This window comes from Euphorbia lathyris, chromosome 9 (assembly GCF_963576675.1).
Source record: "Euphorbia lathyris chromosome 9, ddEupLath1.1, whole genome shotgun sequence".
Lineage (NCBI taxonomy): Eukaryota > Viridiplantae > Streptophyta > Magnoliopsida > Malpighiales > Euphorbiaceae > Euphorbia > Euphorbia lathyris.
The window spans coordinates 19,304,828-19,326,690 of record NC_088918.1 but is presented as its reverse complement, the minus strand read 5'-3'; the positions used below and the strand labels follow the sequence as shown (position 1 = coordinate 19,326,690).

General features: G+C 33.6%; 1 long non-coding RNA gene and 1 pseudogene across 3 annotated transcripts; both read right to left on the bottom strand.

Moving 5' to 3' along the window:
• Positions 1–1,374: 1,374 nt before the first annotated feature.
• LOC136205526 (uncharacterized) lies at positions 1,375–5,630 on the bottom strand. Of its 3 annotated transcripts, none has more exons than XR_010675985.1 (4): positions 5,522–5,630; positions 5,161–5,200; positions 2,219–5,063; positions 1,375–1,934 (listed from the first exon to the last, which is right to left on the bottom strand). It is a non-coding gene; the product is annotated as an uncharacterized lncRNA (long non-coding RNA). The 3 variants fall into 3 exon arrangements; XR_010675984.1 differs by having other exon boundaries at positions 5,463–5,601; XR_010675986.1 differs by lacking the exon at positions 5,522–5,630 and adding an exon at positions 5,341–5,430.
• Positions 5,631–6,440: 810 nt separating this feature from the next.
• LOC136207482 (LRR receptor-like serine/threonine-protein kinase EFR) lies at positions 6,441–15,582 on the bottom strand (annotated as a pseudogene).
• Between the last annotated feature and the right edge of the window lie 6,281 nt (positions 15,583–21,863).

The window sequence follows — 21,863 nt, the reverse complement described above, 5'->3', positions numbered from 1 at the left end:
CAACACATACAATTGTATTCTAAATATAGGTATTAAAAGAAATTTTTATTAACATATAATGATTATTTATTAAATTTAATTATATTCCTTCCATATAGTTCTAAATAGTATACAAATACGAACACATCATGTTCTTTATTACTTAATTTCAATAACAATCAGTTCAGTTTAATTCAGTTTCAGCATTCAGTAATTTATCATTATTTATTATAATTATAATTATTTATATATAATTTATTATCATTATTATTATTATTATTTATCTATTATTTATTTATAGTTTATCATTATCTATAAATTAGATAAAAGTTAAGAAATAATATTTTATTAATGTATATATCGTTTAATAAAAAAATTAAAATATGCATCCATATTTAAAAATTAGGAATTGCATCCATATTATGAATTATTTTTCAAATTTACCCAATTTATCAATGTTAGGGATAAAATTGCACAATTTTAGACGTTAGGGGTAAAATTACTGCTGACCCAAAACGTTAGGGGTATTTTTACACTTTAACCCTTAATTGTAATAAAAAGTTAAGAGTTTGTATTCATATGAAAATTTGTATTTAATTTCATAGGATTTAAATTATATGTAAATTTGTGTTTGTATGTAATTTGTATTTTTAATTTAAATTAGACTCATTTTTATTTAATTTCATAGGCTTTTATCGAGCCAAGATTTTATCAAGCCGAGCTTTTATTTGATATTCAATTTAGTTTTATCTTTAATAATATATTTATTTATTATTGATATTATTAGTATTATTATTAGAACCATTATTATTATTATTATTATAAGTTTATTAGTGTCCAATATTATCATTAAAATTATTTTAAAGTCTAATATCATCATTATTGTTAAATTCGGTTAAGTTCGGTTAAATTCGATAGCATTCAATTAAGTTCAGTACCATTCAGTTAAATTCAATTCAGTATTCAGTAGCATTCAATTCAGTTCAATTCAGTAGCATTCAGTTTAGTTTAGTTTTTTTCAGTAATAAAAAACAGTTTTTTTTCCATTGTAATTTTTCTTCTTCTTTTTGTCTTTTTTTTTTTTTGCTGTGTCCCAAAAAGAAAAAGGAAATACGGTGAAATTTACATATGATTATATATCTTACCTTTACAAAATTACCTTACATCCAGGTGGGTGTACAATCTACTAAGTTAAATGCAATATAAATTGTAATATATTAATGTTTTGGCATTCAACATAATGAGATGCTAGTAGTCATGCGAGTTGGTCTGTTCACATTAAGAAACCATGATGGTTGATTTTTTTTTGTAAGAATTCAACATGCTGAATTTTCATGAATCAGAAATGAATTTAGTCTACTATAAAAATGAAATGATAATATAAACATGAGGAGATGAAGCCTCGAATATGATCTCATTTGCATCTCTAATCTAAAAAGAACCATATATTATCATCGATTAGTAAATATTATTGAATATGAATTTCTTAAATACTATAATGGATTTAGTAATATCGAATTTGTTTGACTGTGCTTTAATTACTTGTTAAAGCTTCTGCAGTCCACATTCAACCATAATTGCAGCCATGAGATCAGGAGACACTGCATGGGCATATATGCCTTCTCCACCTACTGATGTGTTCCAGGTATCTTGCTTGCAACCAGCTTTGTCAAATGCTCCCCAACCCCGATATGGTATGAGTTTGCTAGGCTCTTAGGAGACTCAGACAGAGTGCATATGTTGGTTGATGTAAGGTTAACAAAAGTGAAACTTTTCATCTCACTCATAATATATGTACACATGAATTGGACTGTACAAACCTCTAGCTGGAAAACAACTTCTTGGATTGAAGTTTGAAGTCACTTTTGCTCTACCTTTGATATCCACTATTGCAAGAGGAAGTTTCTGAAGTGAACTTTTATTTGTTTTCAACACCAGAAACAATGTTGATCCTCCTAATAAGTGGCAATGTAAACATCAGAGTTCAAAATAAATTTTAAGTGCAAGAACACAGAAAGTTGGAGGGAATAATAATAGTGAATTGGGAGCCTAGAAATTTCTATTGTACAACCTAATAAATAAGATATCATTGAGAGGAAAAAAGATATTAACAGGAGATAATGCCTCAATTATAAAAGATAAAGATGTTTCAAAAAGTTGCAGATCCAGAAGTTATTGCTTTTGTGATGGTAATTATTGAATCATCTATCTTTGAAGGTGAGAGATACCATGGTATTACCTTAAAAGCCTTTGTATTGCATATCCCCAAAGATGGTCTTAAGTGATATCACTCTTTTTTCAGCAAAAGTGTATATGCCCTGCTATGTTCCACACTTACTATCAACGTGTGCGAGTTAGCAGTTAAGGACTTTTTGAATGTTAGCAATAATTTAAACACATTGAAGGAAGAACAACATTTTGGAACATGTTTAGTAATAAACCTATTATATAAAACCATGAACATAATAAAGCTTATACCTGAAGAACCAAAATGCTGAAGGCAAATGTGGAGAATACACTGCAGCTCTAGAAGTGAATGCCTAAGCCAACATCTCAAGTTCAATGTTTATTAATTCATAATCAAAGCCATATAAAGAGACCCATGTAATTGTGTGTGAGAGAGTTATAAATAAAAGCCTAAAGTTCAATGCCAGAAAAAAAAAAAATAGCTGCTTTCTAATCCTTCCAAGTTCTAGTAAATAAAGAAACGTATGTGTAAGCTCTTGAGTATTTATGAAATTAGACAAAAAAAAATATGGTGTCTATTACTTTGTCAACATATGAAATCAGAATAGCCCCTTTATTATTCTATAAAACAAACCTGAATCATATTGCATATAGAAAAAATAATAGTAAGAGACAACCAAAGAAAGAGAACAAAATCAGTTGCCATTTCAGTACATACTCCACCTAGAACATGACAAACATAATAGACATTTGGGCAAGGATGGATTACATGAATTTGAGAGAAGAAAATCAAGGTTGTAAGATAGATAAAAACAAATTATAAGAACTAAAACTGAGAAGCCCGAAGAGCATTAATTTACCAAGACCTTGAAACAAATTACAATCCACGATTGGTTCCAATATTGGACAACTAATAGCCTGCTGAAATCATAACGTGTAGTTATTTTCATGTTCAGATTGGCTATGGAAATTAGAATATTTAACTTATACATTACTCATCAAGAGCTGCTGGTACAGATATAAGAAAAATAAAAACACAACAGCAAATGGTGAATAGCCGAAAAAAGACAATTGAAAGTTTCAGAACAAAAATTAAAGGTTACAAAAAAACTTAGCGAAAATAGTCTTCAATATTTCCATTGAAAGCATTAGATTTACGGTGAAACACAAAAATAGCAAAGAGAAGAAACAATTCAAAATTTACAAAAACAGAGGAATAAAGAAAACAAAGCAAACCCAAAGCACTGGAGAAAAGATAGAGATAGCAAAAAGAGATGTTGATTGAGAATAAACAAAGGAACTCTTACCTTTAAATTGGATGTTAAACATTAAGAGAATAGCGATGGTTGAAGGAATAGAATGGAGAAGCACTATCAGAAAACCAAAAAGAAAGAGATAAGGCCTGCAATTACGCATAAACATAAAAAAGGGGAAATTGGAAAAATCAGAACTTAGGACCCTAAAAACCATAAAAATAAACCCCGAGATGTCTAAACATGGAAAAAGATTATCTTTATTGAATACTGATGAATGATCAGAGTTTTGTATTAATTAATAGGAAGTGAGAGTGAGATAGAAGATGAAGATAAAGAAACTAAACATAATTCCTGTTTAGTTCTTGAAAGTCAAAAGGAGAATAATAGAAGACACTGACTTCAACGCCTGCCAAGGAGACAAAACAAACTTCCGGTGTACTGCAACATGAAAACTATCCACTATATGTAACTTAAAAAACTACATGCTAAAAATTTCTAGAAAACTTTTTGTAACATTGGATCATTATTTGCGAGATTGCATATTATTAACGAAAATGGGACAAATTATCAATGTGCCTGTGCAGAATACAGTTAAAATTCATGTGTTAGCTTTAGCCAAAGATAAGATGAGCCCACGCTGTGAAACTTCATATGCAAAATCTGCAGGACAGTCATTGATTGAGCATTATATGTGCGAGTTAGGCTACCAGTAATAGCTCAAATAATTTAGTACTCGCCTCATTCTAGAGAAAAATGAGTTCAGATGATTGCTTTACCCTGCCATTACACTGAGCAACATTAAGGATGGAAAATCCCTGACTGTAATAGAAAGCCCGAAGCAAGCGTAAACCTCAGGCAAGAAAGTTAGAAAGCACCTACAAATGACTAAAGCAAGGAATGGATTAGGTCATCCAAAAACTGGCTGTTGACCTTTACAAATCTGGCAACAAAATGTCTGTTCAAAGTGCACTGAATAACCAAGTAGCAATTCTAGTGCATATCTCAGCCATGTTGTTATTATGGCCAAACCTAGCCAGGCATAAACCTTTAAGATATCTGGTTGAGGAGAAAAATAAGGGGTACCATACGGTTCATCTCACTTCAGCTCAAGTCAAATCTCAGATATGTATGCTAAAATCAAGTAGGTGATGACATAAGTCTGTGTTCTTTATTCTACCCTTTTTTTATGTTGTTATTAGAAAAGGGAATGACAGGGGTGGGAGCGGGAGGACCTTAATGCAGTGGATTGTGAAGGAAGTTGTATAAATCACCTTAAATCTTCAGAGAGAAATTGGGAAACCTACACCAAACCAAAAAAAAATTCAAAGGAAAAATGAAATCGTGGAAGAAAGTAGAGATAGCAAGGAAAAATTGGAGGCAAATAAATTTAAGGAAATAGACAAGTAGTTGCAGAAGATGGAGTTAAAGTGAAAAAGACATAATTAAAATAAGAAGTTAGAGAATTTAAAGACGCATCTGCTAGGAAACCTGCTGCTAAAGCCAAAAAATCTGCTGCTTTAAACAATCTCTGTCAAGTACCAAAATCTCAACTTGATTAAAGCCAACCTGGTTAGAAGTATGAAGATGAAAGGTCCGGTTTTCCATCAGAACCGATCAGCCAAGTAGCTCCGTGGATGAAACCTAAAAACGATAAATAAAAAAAAAATAAGAAGAATTTCATGAGTAACAAAATTGAATGGAAATCAAAATTGAATGGAAATCAAAATTAGAAACTTACCTCTTCAGGAGTTGCCCATCGTGACAGGAAGATCCGAAAGCTGCAGAAAAATTAGAAAAATCAAATCACATATTCCACTGAAAAGGAAAGGAAAGTAAATCAAACAATAACAAAATCTATATAAAAGAACTGAATATAGAGGATGAAAAGAGATTAGGGTGTGAAAACCATAAATAGAACCTTAGAAAATTATAGCAGCCAATATGCAACAAAAAAACCTTGATTAGAGAATGGAAAGAACAGAAAGAAGAAGACGCGAATCAGAAAAAGATAAAATAAAAAGATAAAAAGGAAATGTTTACCATAAAGATCATGTTCATATCCGCAGATTAGAAAGTGGTTAAGGCAAAAAAGAACTTACGAAGAGAAAGGGAATGATGTGTACAGTTGTGTGAGCGGAGATTGAGGGAGTGAGGGATGACGTGAAGGAACCGTAAACAGAGAAGATGAATTTGAAGGAAAAAAAATCTCAAAAATTCCCTAAAATGACACGTCAGCTTAAATGTAAGCTGTTTTAAGTAGAGTAATAGATTTTAATGATAAAAATTAGTGAATAGAAAAAATATTATTAAAAATAACATGTATTTTAATATTAGAATAAAAGTCTTTTAATATCTTAAATGATTAAAAATGTTTATATTATTTTCAAAAATTAGATTAAAAACCTCTTGAAATACATCACCACATTATTTTTTTTCTTCTCAAATATAGCGATAGTGAATTTATTTACATCAAAAATAAACTTAAGAGTAATTTTGAAGTTATTGAGTAATTTCTCCAAGTAAAGTATATGGAGATTCCTTTCATATCTTTAATTAAGGCTTAGTAGGTTAATTAAATGTTATTTAACAACATTTATTTTATAGTCTTAGTTTTTATTCCTCCTAACCTATTATTTTATAATATATACCCTTTCACCTGTTAAAATTAGTAAAGTGTCCTATACAAAACTCCTTCCCCATTTATATGTTTTAAGGCAATTTCAACATATTTATGTTCTGTAAAATCGGCCATCAAGTAACTGTTGTTCTCTGGCCAAGATAAAAATTATTAGTATAATCATGCATCCTAATATTTTCATATAATTTGATCCGATTTAACATTCAATAGAAAGTTAAAAAAAAAAAAAACACAACCGGAAACAATTAAAGAAAAAGTGAATTGCTAAATACCGCCTCCATTTTACTTATCACTGTTTCTATGTTGACTTTTTTTCCTTTCTCATAATTTTGATTAAAAAAACTGAAAATTCAGACTAAATGCTGTCATATAAATGTTAGTTAACCATAAATCCTGACTCCACGAAAAACACTTTTGGTCAAATGCAATTCTTTAACCACATCTCCCATTTTCATTCTTTCTTTCGGATTCTCTGTCGAGCATTCTACTCCGATTCTGAACACTGAAAGTAAGCATTCTTTCTTCTCACTGCCCGTTCTTCCCCGATTCCTATTCCGCCTGTTCTGAGCTTCTTCTTCTCTTTCTTCTGATAGGAGAAATGGATCCACAACCTTCCAAAGTTCTTGTGACAATCCATTTTTCACAAAGGCATGAAGATTCAAACCATTTTCGAACATTTTATCGGTTGGCTTTTTCCCAGAGAATAACTCGAGTACAAGAATTCCAAAACTATACACATCCCCTTCTTTGGATCCCATTCCACCCATTCCATATTCTGCATTTCAAGATAAAATCGAAATTCATCTTTCTAGCAACTATAAGGCCCCGTTTGGTAAGATGTAATGGACTTCGTAATGGAATTACCATTACATTCAAGGCCATTGCCATGTTTGGTTGCATGTTGCAAATTTGTTGTAATGGAATGAGAAAACCATTAGTTAAATTTTGTTCAACAACTCTTGTAATCCCTATTACATAGAAAAATGATTTGAATTCCCATTACATCAAAAACATGTAATTCTAATTCCTATTTTTAAAGCTCAATCTAACCTCTTATTTATCAAATCTCACATCTTATCATTATTAAAAACACAAAAAGAGAAAAACATGAAAAATTGAAAACGAAAAAAAAACGCAAAAAATGAAAAAATAACGAGAAACTGGAAAAAAACAAAAACCGGTGAAAATGGAAACTAAAAAACGAAAAACTATTCATTAATTTATTGATTTCAGTTAATATAATTTTGTATTTGATTTCGATTCAATTTTTTTTTTCATTTTTCGTGTTTTATGCTTTTCATTTTCTTCTCATTTTTCATGTTTTCATATTGTTCATTTATTATAATTATGTAAATAAAATTTTATAATTGCACTTAATTAGGAAAACATAAGTATTGTAATGGTCATTATATTCAATCATTTTGTTTTTATTTGTCAACCAAACATTGTAATAGAATCATCGTTACATTACAAATTTGATTACATTACAACTTTGATTACATTACATTGCATTACAGCATACCAAACGGATCCTAAGAATACAAACAAAAGATTATTAAGTCATAAAGAAAAAAAGGAAGGAGGAAAACCATTACCTGGAGGAGCATAGCCAATAGTTCCCTTCACTCCAATTGAGCTCATTTGGCTCTGAGATCCATCATTGATGCTGAAAAAAGGTTTAGCCAAACCGAAATCGCTTAAACGAGCAACAAAGTTATCATCAAGAAGAATGTTGCTTGGCTTCAAGTCGCCATGAATGATCGGAGTTTCACAAAGATCATGAAGATAATGCAATGCAGATGCTATGTCAATTGCAATATTCAACCGTTGAAGAAATTTCAAGTTGCTTCTCTGGTTGTTGATTTCATTATCTTGATCCAACCACTTCTCCAAGCTTCCATTTTCCATGAACTCAAAGATCAGTGCTTTGAATTCATTTCCTTTGTAATCCAAGCTTAAACAATATGTCAATAGCTTCACAAGATTTCGATGTCGAACACTCCTGAGCGCTTTGCATTCATCCATGAAACTCTTCAAAGCCCCGGTTTCTTCAAGTTTCAGCACCTTGATGGCAACTGATATTTTTTCTTTATCAAGGTATCCTTTATATACAAAACCAAAGCTGCCAGATCCAATCAAATGATCGGAAGAAAATCCGCTTGTGGCCTGGTGAAGATCTCGGTAAGACACCTCAAGGTGAGGACCCGTTGACAAGAATGGTGCAACAGGATTGCTCTTTCTCTGTTTTTTCAAGTAGTAAATGAGAAGTGAAGCTGACAATGAAACAAGAAAAAGAACTACACTTGCAACTATGACTGCAAGGTTTAGAGCACGATGCTTTTCTTTCTGCTTAGATTTTTGTGGGCATTTTGGGAGACGCAGTTGAAGCAGACCGCCGCAAAGCTTTTCATTGCCAACCAATGAAAATAAGCTTAGATTCCTGAATATCCCTCTCGTTGGAACTTCACCTTCAAGTTGATTGAAAGAAAGATTCAAATACGACAGGAATGAAAGATTATGCAAATCCTGTGGAATTTCTCCTGTGAGATTGTTTCGTGAAAGATCTAACTCTTGAAGGCCTCTCAAAGAATAAAAGGATGAGGGAATTTCTCCTTGGAAAGAATTTCGTTGCATATATAGATATTCCAGGCTCAGACATTCACCAACCGATCTGGGAATTTCACCTGAGAGTCTGTTGTCTGAGACATCCACTCCATTTATATTAGTTAGTTCCCCAATTTCCTCTGGAAGATTGCCAGTGAAAGAATTTCTAGATAAGTCAAGAACTATCAAGGAGGAAAGAAAGCGTAGAAACTCCAACGGTATAGTTCCGTTAAGAAAATTATTTGAAATGTAGAGCTGCTGCAATCTCTTACTGTTTGTAATACCAGCAGGAATACTTCCTTCCAGTTTGTTATTTTTCAGGTCAAGAAGAAACAAGTTTGTAAGATTTCCGATGGAGGAAGGAATCAGACCAGACAATCTATTCCCTCGGAAGCTCAACTCCTGTAATTTCTGCAACTTTCCAAGATGAGCCGGAATGGTACCAACGAGAAAGTTATCTTCTAAGAATAGTCCTGTCAAGTTGGTAAGGTTCTCCAATGTGGTAGGAATAGTTCCTGATATTTGATTTCCTCCTAAATATAATTCACTGAGTTGAGTTGACAAATTCCCTATAAAATTTGGTAAAACGCCACTGAATCTGTTCCGGTTCAAATCGACAAGTGTAAGGCTGCTGCAATTTGTCAAAGATGCAAGGAAACTCCATCCATCTGTTGAATTACTTACTAGATCATTATTACTAAGGTCCAACCACCATAGATTGTATAGATTTCCTAGCGTGCTTGGAACATGCCCAACGAAATTATTCTCTGAAATGTCAACTACTTCGAGTTGAGAAGCATTGGATAATGAACTGGGAATCGAACCTGAGAAATTATTCCCACTTATCGTAATTTCGAGGATATTGGGGAGGCTAATGTTGTCTGGCAGATCCCCTTGGAACTGGTTCCCCAGCAATGAAATGTATTCAAGAGATGAAATGTTAAAAAAAGATGGAGGAATAATACCAGATAGATGATTGAATCCAACAGAGAATAAGTATAATTTTGTTAATCCGCCTAATCCACCAGGAACGTTTCCTGATAAATTATTCTGTTGAACATTGAAGGAAACAAGAGATGAAAGATTTGCAAGTGAAGCTGGAATTTCTCCTGTCAGATTGTTTCCTACATGCGACAACGACTCGAGATTTGTCAAACTACCAAGCTCTCCTGGGATTTTTCCTGATAGATTATTAAGTCGTAGACTGATCTTCTGGAGCTTAGAACAATTGCTCAAGCTTGAAGGAATTTCTCCTCTGAGTGAGTTATTGTTGAGCAGGAATAGTTCAAGTCGAAACAGATTACCGATTTCTGATGGAATTCGGCCATGGAAACTGTTGTTCTGCAGATCAAGAGTTCTAAGGAAACTCAAGTTACCAATATATGGTGATACCGATCCCTTCAAATTGTGTCCGTTTAAGACCAGAGACACAACTCTTTGATGGCGATGACCGCATGAAACACCGAACCAGTTGCAGAAGTGGAAAGAATGATTCCATGAGCTGAATACACCTTGAGAATCAGTGGTAATGGCTTGTTTGAATTCGAGCAACGCAAGGCGATCAGTCTCGTTTCCTGCAGCATGTGATTGCGGCAATTGTGAGGTGATCATAGAGAAGAAAAGGATTGCAAGATGCAAAATTACAACAGGAAGTGCAGATAAAGTATTCATTTTGTTCACAGATTGCTGTTTCAGAATATTTAGCAGGAATTTAGGTGAGATTGATGTAATGCAACAAATTGATATTTATAGATTCTAACCAAATGTTGTGTTGATTAAGATAGATAGATTGTCAGTTAGTGTAGTATGCACTAAATCCCACTTATCATAAGTCAAGTGTTTTGAATTGATTGTCCCAAGATAGAATTGGAAATTAATTGGAGATTCTTCAACTTCAATAATCAAAAAAGTGAAGGGCGGGTTTGAAGCCTTTTATTATACTGTATCATGTCATTCATGCACTTGGTTAATAATTGATATATTGGAACAGGAATTGGAAAACACACAGAAATTCATCAAACAAAGTAATGGGTAGAGTAGCAAATTAAGTCGCTTTTTTTTTAAGACTTTTGCGGAATTGTCAAAGTGCAAGCAGATGAAATTCTGCTCGCCTCTAGGATAAAATAACCCTTTGGTAATACGAGTTCGTATTGTACAGTACGAACTTGGTTCTGTCTACACTCTTAATTACTCAGTTCGAAATATAAAGAAAGAAGTATTTGATTCAGTGTTTAAAATGAAAATCACAATAGGTATAGAAAGATGAGATGTTAAAGATTTATGATTTTTAATTATTTAAAAAATTAATTGTGAAAATAAAATAATAATAATAATATATTATTATTATTTTTCAATAAAAAGTATAGAATTTACATCACACCAATCCAGATCGCTTGGCGGCGGTGCATGTGCTTGTGGTGATCAAGGATCAACTAGGTTGATGCCTTTCACAAAAGTGAGTACCTTTCGAGGTACGACCAAGTATGTAAACCCTCTTTATAAATATCATTACAAAGTGTGTCTTTAACTCTTCTAAAACATTTGAGCCTTTTTTTCTTCATAAATTCTAATTGGGCCTAAAAGCCAAGCCCAACAATATGCTCAATATTTTAAAGCTCCATAGTTAAATTTATAATTTAGGGTCTAATTTGTCCAAAAGTATGATTGGTCCTCTAAACTTTTAAAGTGTCCTCTCAACTTGCTTAAAATATTCCAATCAGTCTTGATCACATGCACCTTAATGAACATGTAGAATTTGCTCATTCACCGTTAGATCTAAGCTTATTAGAATCCTAAGGTGGAGATTCAAAGCATCATGAGGCTTAGATTTAATAAGTCTATATCTAACGGTGAATGAGCAAATTCACTTGCTCATTAAGGTGCATGTGAAAATTCATGATGTTCCAATAGCTCTTGAACTTGCTTAAAATGTTCCGATAGCACCCAACTTGTTTAAAAAGTAGCCTAAGTAATCACTCGGTTGCAAAAAAAAAAAAGTAAGTTACGTATATGCAGCAGACCTTGCGGATGCAGTTTATTTTTTTGCAACCGAGTGATTAATTGAGTACATTTTAAATAAGTTAAAAGGATTATCGGAACATTTTAAGCAAGTTTCAGGCTATTGAAATACTTTGAAAGTTCAAAGTTGAATCAAACTTTTTGGAGAAGTTCAGAAGGCAGATAATATATTAAAATATTAATTAATTAAGTATATAGCATTAATAATTTACAAGTTAATATTTGAATATCAACAAATTATTGATTCAATATCATTTTATGATATGGTATGCCAAAATCTCTCAAATATGTATCATTTTAGCCACGGTTGCTTGAACCAAAATTGAATGAAAATGCCAATGTTTTTTTTTTTAAAATAAATAAATAAATCAAACCGGTCAGTTCGATCGGTTCAACTGTAAAAGGTCTAGTTATATGCTTTGAGAAAAACCATTACCTGGAGGAGCATAGCCAATTGTTCCCTTCACTCCAATGGAGCTCATTTGGCTTTGAGATCCATCATTGATGGTGAAGAAAAGTTTAGCCAAACCGAAATCGCTTAAACGAGCAACAAAGCTATCATCAAGAAGAATGTTGCTAGGCTTCAAGTCGCGATGAATGATCAGAGTTTCACAAAGATCATGAAGATAATGCAATGCAGATGCTATATCAATTGCAACATTCAACCTTTGTAGAAAATTCAACTGCGTTGGCTGATTGCTGATTTCATTATTTTGATCCAACCACTTCTCCAAGCTTCCATTTTCCATGAATTCATAGATCATTTCCTTTGTAATCTAAACTAGAACAGTATGTCAATAGCTTCACAAGATTTCGATGTCGAACTCTCCTAAGAGCTTTACATTCAGCCATGAAACTCTTCAAACCCCCAGTTTCTTCAAGTTTCAGCACCTTGATGGCAACTAAGCTTTCTTCTTTATCCAGGTATCATTTATATACAGAACCGAAGCTTCCAGATCCAATCAAGTTTTCAGAAGAAAATCCACTTGTTGCTTGGTGAAGATCTCGGTAAGACACCTCAAGATGAGGACCCGTCGACAAGAATGGTGTAACAAGTTTGCTCTTTCTCGATTTTTTCCAGTGATAAATGAGAAGTGTGGCTGACATTAAAAAGACAAACACAACCACACTTGCAATTATGACTGCAAGCTTTCGAGCACGATGCTTTTCTTTCTGCGTAGGTTCAGCTGGGCATTTTGGAAGACGTAGTTCAGGCAGACCGCCACAAAGCTTTTCATTGCCAAGCAATGAAAATAACTTTACATTTCTGAATACCCCTCCTTTTGGAACTTCACCTTCAAGATCATTGAAAGAAAGATTAAAATATATTGCAAATGAAAGATTTTGCAGATCTCGTGGAATTTCTCCTGTCAAATTGTTTCGTGAAAGATCTAAGCCCTGAAGGCCTCTCAAAGAAGAAAAGGATGCAGGAATTTTGCCTTGAAATGAATTTCCTTGCAGATGTAGACTCTCCAGGCTCAAGCATCCACCAATCGATCGAGGAATTTCACCTGAAAGTCTGTTTCCGGAAACATCAATCAGGTTTATACTTGTTAGCTTCCCTATTTCCTCTGGAAGATGTCCAGTGAAGAAATTTTCAGACAAGTTGAGAACTGTTAAAAACAAGGAGAGGCGGACAGGTATAGTTCCTGTAAGAAGATTACGCGAAACTCTCTAGTGCTGCAGTTTGAAATACTAGCAGGAATGCTTCCTTGCAATCTGTTGTCTGATAGTTCAACAGAAAACAAGTTAGTGAGATTGCCTATGGATGAAGGAATAGAACCGGACAATCTATTCTGTGTGAAACTCAATATCTGCAGTTCTCGAAACTTGTCAAGATAAGAGGGGATTGTACCGACGAGAAAGTTATACTCGAAGAATAGCCCGATCAAATTGGAAAGATTCTGTATTGCAATGGGAATAGTTCCTGATATTTGATTTCCTCCTAGATACAATTCACTGAGCTGATTTGACAAATTGCCTATAAAATCGGGTAAAACGCTACCGAAACTGTTTTCACTCAAATCGAGTAACGTAAGCCTGCTGCAATTCGTCAAAGATGCGAGGAAAATCCATCATGACTTGTTAGATCATTATTACTAAGGTCTAACAGTGACAGATTGTGTAGACTTCCCAGATTGCTTGGAACATGCCCAACGAAATTATTCTCCGAAATGTCAAGTACTTCGAGCTGAGGAGCATTGGATAATAATGAACTAGGAATCAAACCCGAGAAATGATTTTCGCCTATCGTAATCTCTATGATATTCGGGAGGCTAATGTTGTGTGGAAGATTTCCTTCTAATTGGTTTGATACCAATGAAATGTACTCAAGAGATGAAATGTTATAAATGTTGGGAATTTTTCACGATTGCGATAATTTAGCGGAAACGATAAAATAATTTTATTGAATTATGAGGTTTACAAGAGGGTGTTCTCTAGAAACTTTCTAGAGTTACAATGAGATAAAACAAAAATGATAGCACTCGGGTGTTTCCCAAAACTACCCAAAATAATTATCTGTACTATTTTTATCTCTCTTCAAAATAATTAGACTACCCTCTAAAATAAACTCTCAAAACTCACAAAGGCACAATTGTGCCTCCTCTCACAATCTCAACTCTCCTTACATTTTCTTTTTTTCCAATTCTCAATTGTGTTATATGAATTTAAGTATCCTTGGCTTTTATAAAGCCAAGGATCACCTTCTCTCATTAATTGTGCCAGCACTAGTTGCTGGCACAATTAATTGTTCAGTTGACCACCAAATTCGGTGGTCAACTTCCATCAATTTATTTATTTATATTTTTTTTAATTATAATTACAAAATCAATCATTTACAAATTTCAAATATAGTTCCTTACTAATTAGGATTTTACACTAATTCCTTTTTTATTTAATTGTTTTAAATTAATAGTTAATTTCCCAACAATCTTCCCCTTAACTATTAATTTAAAACCTTCATTTTTTTTGATATATATGATGTACTTTCCCATCATCACCTTGTAAAACGGAGCACTTCTCTTCGCAAACGACTTCTCGGTGCACTTCTCACCGAATCAATGATGTACTTTCCCATCATCACCGGAGCACTTCTCTCCGCAAACAACTTCTCGGGGCATTTCTCACCGAATCGATTTGTTGATGCACTTCTCATCAACCTTCAACTGTTGGAGCACTTCCTCGTAAACGGAGCACTTCTCTCCACAAACAACTTCTCGGAGCATTTCACGCCGAATCGATTTGTTGATGCACTTCTCATCAACCTTCAACTATTGGAGCACTTTTCTCCAAATTAAACAAATTCTTTTTCGTCAACATGATTTGCCACATTGACACTTTCTTTTCTCTTGTACCTGCAATTTTGTGGCACGTGCCTAAACTTCTTACACTTGAAACATTTAGGCTTCCCCTTGTGCCATTGAACCTGGCTCTGATACCACTGTTGGGAATTTTTCACGATTGCGATAATTTAGCGGAAACGATAAAATAATTTTATTGAATTATGAGGTTTACAAGAGGGTGTTCTCTAGAAACTTTCTAGTGTTACAATGAGATAAAACAAAAATAATAGCACTCGAGTGTTTCCCAAAACTACCCAAAATAATTATCTGTACTATTTTTATCTCTCTCCAAAATAATTAGACTACCCTCTAAAATAAACTCTCAAAACTCACAAAGGCACAATTGTGCCTCCTCTCACAATCTCAACTCTCCTTACATTTTCTTTTTTCCCAATTCTCAATTGTGTTATATGAATTTAAGTATCCTTGGCTTTTATAAAGCCAAGGATCACCTTCTCTCATTAATTGTGTCAGCACTAGTTGCTGGCACAATTAATTGTTCAGTTGACCACCAAATTCGGTGGTCAACTTCCATCAATTTATTTATTTATATATTTTTTTTTAATTATAATTACAAAATCAATCATTTACAAATTTCAAATATAGTTCCTTACTAATTAGGACTTTACACTAATTTCTTTTTTATTTAATTGTTTTAAATTAATAGTTAATTTCCCAACAATAAACAGACGGAGGAATAAAACCTGATAGATGATTGAGTCCGACGGCGAGTAAGTATAGTTTCGTTAATCTGCCGAATTCATCAGGAATATTTCCTGATAAATTATTCTCTTCAACATTGAATGAAACAAGAGATGAAAGATTTCCAAGTGAAACTGGAATTTTTCCTGTCAGATTGTTTCGTAGAATCGACAATGACTCCAGATTTCTCAAACTGCCAAGCTCTCCTGGGATTTTTCCTGATAGATTATTAAGTCGTAGACTGATCTTCCGGAGCTTAAAACAATAGCTCAAGTTCGAAGGAATTTCTCCGTTGAATGAGTTATTGTTGAGCAGGAATAGTTGGAGTCGAAACAGATTACCGATTTCTGATGGAATTCGGCCATGGAAACTGTTGTTCTGCAGATCAAGAGTTCGAAGGAAACTCAGGTTACCGATATAAGGCGATACGGATCCCTTCAAATTATGGCCGTTTAAGACCAAAGACACAACTCGTTGATGGCGACGACCTAGAGTCATCACATAGGATTACTTGTCTTTTAGCTGCCTTACTCCCTCTGACCAGCTGGTCCTATATTAGCCCGAGAGCAGCTTCCCAGGTACCTTTTCCATCCCTAGCTAGCTAATAGAATGGTATTTCCTTCTTTCTTAGGTTTCTAAAAGCTAGGACAAATAAGACTAGGTTATATCCCCCTCTGTGGTCCGGTCCTTCCTTAGGTTCCGTACGATGTGATGTTCTGCTAGTTTGGTTGCCTGGGAGCACGATATCGTAACTCCTCGTAATATCCTTCCATCGCTTGCAGCGAAGATGGAAAGCGTGAGCTAAAGCGGTTATCAGGTTAAAGACTCAATCTTATTGTTAGGAAGTAGTTGCAAGAAGTAGAGTCAGTCTATTAATGAGTATGAATAATAGGGAGCGCAGAGTGAACCTTCCTATTCCAACGGCGATGTAAAGAAATCTTCTTCACCAGAGACTCTCGCCCATATCTATTACATTTGATATGAGCTCTCCGTTTGAAGGTGGCCCGCTTCTTAGCGAAATGGACTAGCTATAGTCTTCGGAGCTTTACGTAAAAACATGATATGATGGAGATAGATCCTTCGATCGCGCAGCCGGAGGACTTGACTAAGAGAATCTTGCTATCCAAAAGCTATGACTTAAGACTGATCGTCACGAAGAACGAGTGTTCCCCACGGTAGACTGGCAGGGTCCTTTCTTTGAAGAAAAAGAATTTAAATCCTTTCATGTCGATGTCGAGCTGGTCGCCCTTTCTTCCACTTCTGTATTTCTGGCCCGGATAGTTCTTAGCGATGGGCGGTTTCCTTCTCGATTGATTCTCAGGAAAACGACTCTCCAAGGCGGGCATCTTGATCCAAGGCTCCCACTCACGCTACATCGCTGACTGTATAGGAGGACTTTGAAACACCGAACCAGTTGCAGAAGTGGGAAGAATCATTCCATGAGTTGAATACGCCATGAGAATCACTCGTAATCCGTTGTTTGAATTCGAGCAACGCAAGGCGATCGGTCTTGTTTCCCGCAGCATGTGATTGCTGCAATTGTGAGGTGATCATAGAGAAGAAAAGGATTGATAAATGCAAATGAGAAACATGAGCAAATGGAAATGAAGTTGGATAATACAACTTCATTTTGAGAATGTTTGGAATGGAAGTAGAAATTGTTAATTAGTGTTTTTGATTAAGGTAGATTTGAGTTGGTTTAGTATGCAACAAAATCGCACTTAGCATTATTAAATATATAAGTATTTGTTAGTCAAGTTTTCTAATTGATTGTCCGAAGAAAGATTACACTATGGACTAATGGAAATTGTTAAGTATTAGAGAGATTTAAGTGGTAGCATTGTACAATATTGAATCCTAATATTCATATTAGATTAAGTTTATTTATGTCAGTGCGTCATCACTGCTCTTTTGGTCTAAGAAACTAGACTTCGAGCTCGTTTGATTTATCTGTTCCTGTTTGTTATTAACGGTTTGCTGTTGCTGATAGGCAATAGATGTTATTTGATTTTAATTTAGGGTAGAACATAAATCATGTATCTTCAGTTAGACTGAACTTTAATTTAAAATTATTTCAAGCTTTAGATTCGTAAAAATCGGGTCGATTCAACAATTAAAAGAAAAACATTGTTAAAAAAATTAGAGAACGAAGAAATAATTAAGGTTGCCTTCAACACTAAAAGGTATTTGATGTGCATTTTCATATTCTACGTGATAATATATAGTATAAGTGACATAAAAATGATAGTTATATTAAACGGATTATACCTATAAATCGTATTGTCATGTTAAAAATTGGCACCCTTAGGAAATGGACATATTTGCAAATTAGAAGGTTTCTTTCATTTGAAATTAGAGGTAAATTACATACGTGGTGTACAATCTTTATCCATTTTCACACTTTGGTGTACAACAAAAAATTTGTCACATTAAACTGTACAAGCTTCAGGTGACCTCCCACTAAAGTGTATAACCGGTTTTTGTGACCGGTCAACTCTGGTCAACTTTACCACGTCATCATTTTTCATTGTAGAATTAAAAAAAGTAGGACTCACTCTTTGTGAAATGACTAATATAGCCTTATTACTTATAAAACTACTATAATATCATCATCTTCTTCCTTCACCCCCTCTCTCCCATTTCTCTCTCTACGTCTTCTCTCTCTACCATTTCTCTTTCACTCCTCTCTCTGCAAATCTAAAATTAGCCCTAATCCCCCCCCCCCTCTCTCTCTCTCTCTCTCTCTCTCTCTGCATAAGAAAAACTTAAAAAAAAAAAATCCGTGGCCAGCAGTCACACCCATAGAGATACTACAAATCATTTGCGAAAGTGAATAGTCACTATTGTCATCGGTGAATAGATTTACGAACCAAAAAATAACTATAAAGTAGAACATAAATCATGTATCCAGAGCCGGTCCTGGGCTTAGGCCATTGGCCTAGGGCCCCAAAATATCTTTTAGATGTATGTATATTTAAGCTGTAGAAAATTTAATCCAAAACTACCAATTATCCTAGTGGTTAAGACCATGAACTCCGTCCAAGGGGGCCTAGGTTGGACCCATTGACTGCAATTTTTTTCCCAATACTTGGCTTTCTTCATATATATATATATATATATATATATATATATATATATTAATATTAATATTAAGAAATTTATATAGAAATTACTTTTTAAAACTTATAGACAATTATATCAAATAATTTAAAGGTCAAAATAAAATCATTACTTTTAATATATTTTAAAAATTATAGCTTATAAATTAAGGGTATATAATATATTTATTAAGGTTTAGAATTTATAAATTGGAGTCTAAATTTTTTTAATTTGAGTTTAAAATCATATTTTATTTCTTATATATGAATAATAATAATAATATATTGAAAAGTAATGTTGATGATATGATTTAATTGTAATTTTATAACCAATTGTGATATCCATACCATTTTATAACATTTTCCCCTTAAAGTATTTCAATAAGTGACATTTAACTTGGATGAAAAATTAATCGGTTTGTTAATTTATTTTTTGTCAAATGATATAATTTTTGACATGTGATATATATATGTGGCAACTGATTTAATTTTTTACCAAATAGATTTAATATATAGATAAATAAGGAATTAATGAAATGTTTTTTTTGTTTATCATGTACTGAAATATATGTTAAATATTTTTGACGTAAAATATTTTTATTAAAGGGGCCCTTATTTATTATTCCGTCAAAGGCCCATGAATTATCAGGACCGGGCCTGTATGTATCTTCAGTTCGACTGAACTTTAATTGAAAATTATTTCAAGCTTTAGATTTTCTGAAGTGAAGATCGGGTGAGTCAACAATTAAAAGAGAGGTATTGTTGAAAGCCAAATTTAGAGAGCTAGGAAATAATTAAGGTTGCGTTCAACACTAAAAGGTAGTATTTAGTGTACACAAGAAAAAACTTTATAATCTTTAATTATAAGAAAAACGATTTAAGAAGGTGTTTGATTAATGTCAAATTGAATAAAGATGGCTAACCAAGGAGTCACAAATAAAGGTGTCAAAATAGATATTGTATTATAATCCGCGTGATAATATATGATATAAATGATAGTAGTATCAAAAGATCAACCCTATAAATCATTAGTTTCAAAAAAAAAAACCCTATAAATCATATTTTCGTGTTAAAAATGGGGAGCACTCAGAAATAGACACATTTACAAATTAGAAGGTTTTTTCATTTGAAATTAGATAGCAAAGTGAGGCGTTTTTTCTTTGACAGAATAGGCTTGTTTACTTATGCACTAATTACATAGTGTTAGGAATGCAATTCGGGTTAGGTATTGATTAAACAAATTTGATATGCGGAAAGGAAATTATTAGCCTAACTCAGAACATAATATTTACGTGGTTCGGTTAATAGTACCTACATCTATAGGAGATTTAGGAATATTTTATTGAAGCAACAATAATTAAAAGAGAATTAATTAAATCTATAAACTCCATAGAATTTCTTTAAAATCCTACCCAAATGCATGGTTTCCCGAAACTCCCTCTAATGTTTTCTCAACAACAATATTTTCCTTCACTATTAATTTCAAATAACTCATCTTTTCCTCATGCTCTTTAGAGGGAATAATCAGTTGGTTTTCCTTCAAATCTGGTACATACCGAACATTCATTAGTGTTCTCACCACTTAGTCAAACATCACTATCTTCACCGAGAGATAATGCATGGGTCACAAACACAATTTCACCTCCAATGAGGCTAAAGCTTGATAATATCTCTTTCTTGGAACACATGTGAAAAGAACATGTAAGTATTCGGTTTGAACCTTTTGTCTCTTCTTCTCCTATAAATAACTATGAAGGCATCTATTTCATCATCACCGCCAGTATATGCAGCATGCGACTTTTCTCCTTGTTCTAAAATTTCTGTTATTTCTTTGTTTTTCAACTGTCAGTTCTTATATACTTCTTTTCACTGTAAAAGTTGTAGATGATATTCTTAATCCATTTGGCTAATGAAGATTTAGTTAGAGATTAGATTGCGTAAGGGTTGGTGAGAGATATTTTGATCTTTTACTAAAATACCTCAAATTTTACCCGATTCGTAATTTGGTATTAGCCAATCCGTTTCACTCACCGGCGGATATCAATTCTAAGTCCACCTTTAATTCCAGCAAAGTTTTAGTAGGTCGGAAAAATAATTTACCCAAGGTTGCCCAGTAAGTAAACCCCTTGAGGAAGATAGTTTAATCTGAACTAACCATGCCAAATTGCTCGAAAAGAATAGAAAAAAAAGGGAAAATTACAAAACTGGGTCAAATGGGAGGCCCACTTACATATTTAACCCATTTACTCATCATACTACATATCTAGACTGATTTTGTGTGACTTTCCCATAATACCCCTAACCTTCCCACTTCCACCACTCGCGAACCGCCGCTCTCCCTATCTCCTTGGTTATGCGAAAAGTTGCTCCTGCATTAATGATTTCAAGACTTTTGATCTTCCTTTCTTCCTTTAAATTGCACGAAATCTGCACCATTTAGTCAAAATCACAATGAATTTCTCTTTTTCCTCTCTTCATCTCTTCATTCTGCAACTTCCCAACCCTAGAAAACGAAGCCATGGTTTTTCATCTTCCTGTTTATTGCTTGGTTTCTTTCTTCTTGTTATCATCAAAGAAATGGTTTTACTACGTTATTTCCTTCGTTCTTCCCATGTTATCATATTGTTATTGTCGCTTTTGGGGGTGAAAGCGGCGAAAAATGTAAGTATCTGTTTTTTTTCTGCGTTTTTTCATGAATTCACTTCGCAATCTATGGTTTCGTGAAGCTTTGCGAAGAGAACGAGCCTAGGAAAGTGATGATCTACTTCGTGAATCGATGATTTCGCAAAGATCTGCGAAGAGAAAGAGTCTGAAACGTATGGATCTACCTCGTGAATCGATTAGTTCGCGAAGTCTGCGAATAGATCCTCACGTTTCAGACCTCGCAGACTTCGCGAAAGCATCGATATGCGAAGTAAAATCACCTCTTTCCCTGCACCTTTACATTCGCATGCTTCGCTAATCTTCATTTCGCGAAGCCCAAATCGTCTTTTTCCCTTCCTAACACGATTAATTTTTTCTGTAGATGGTTGAATAC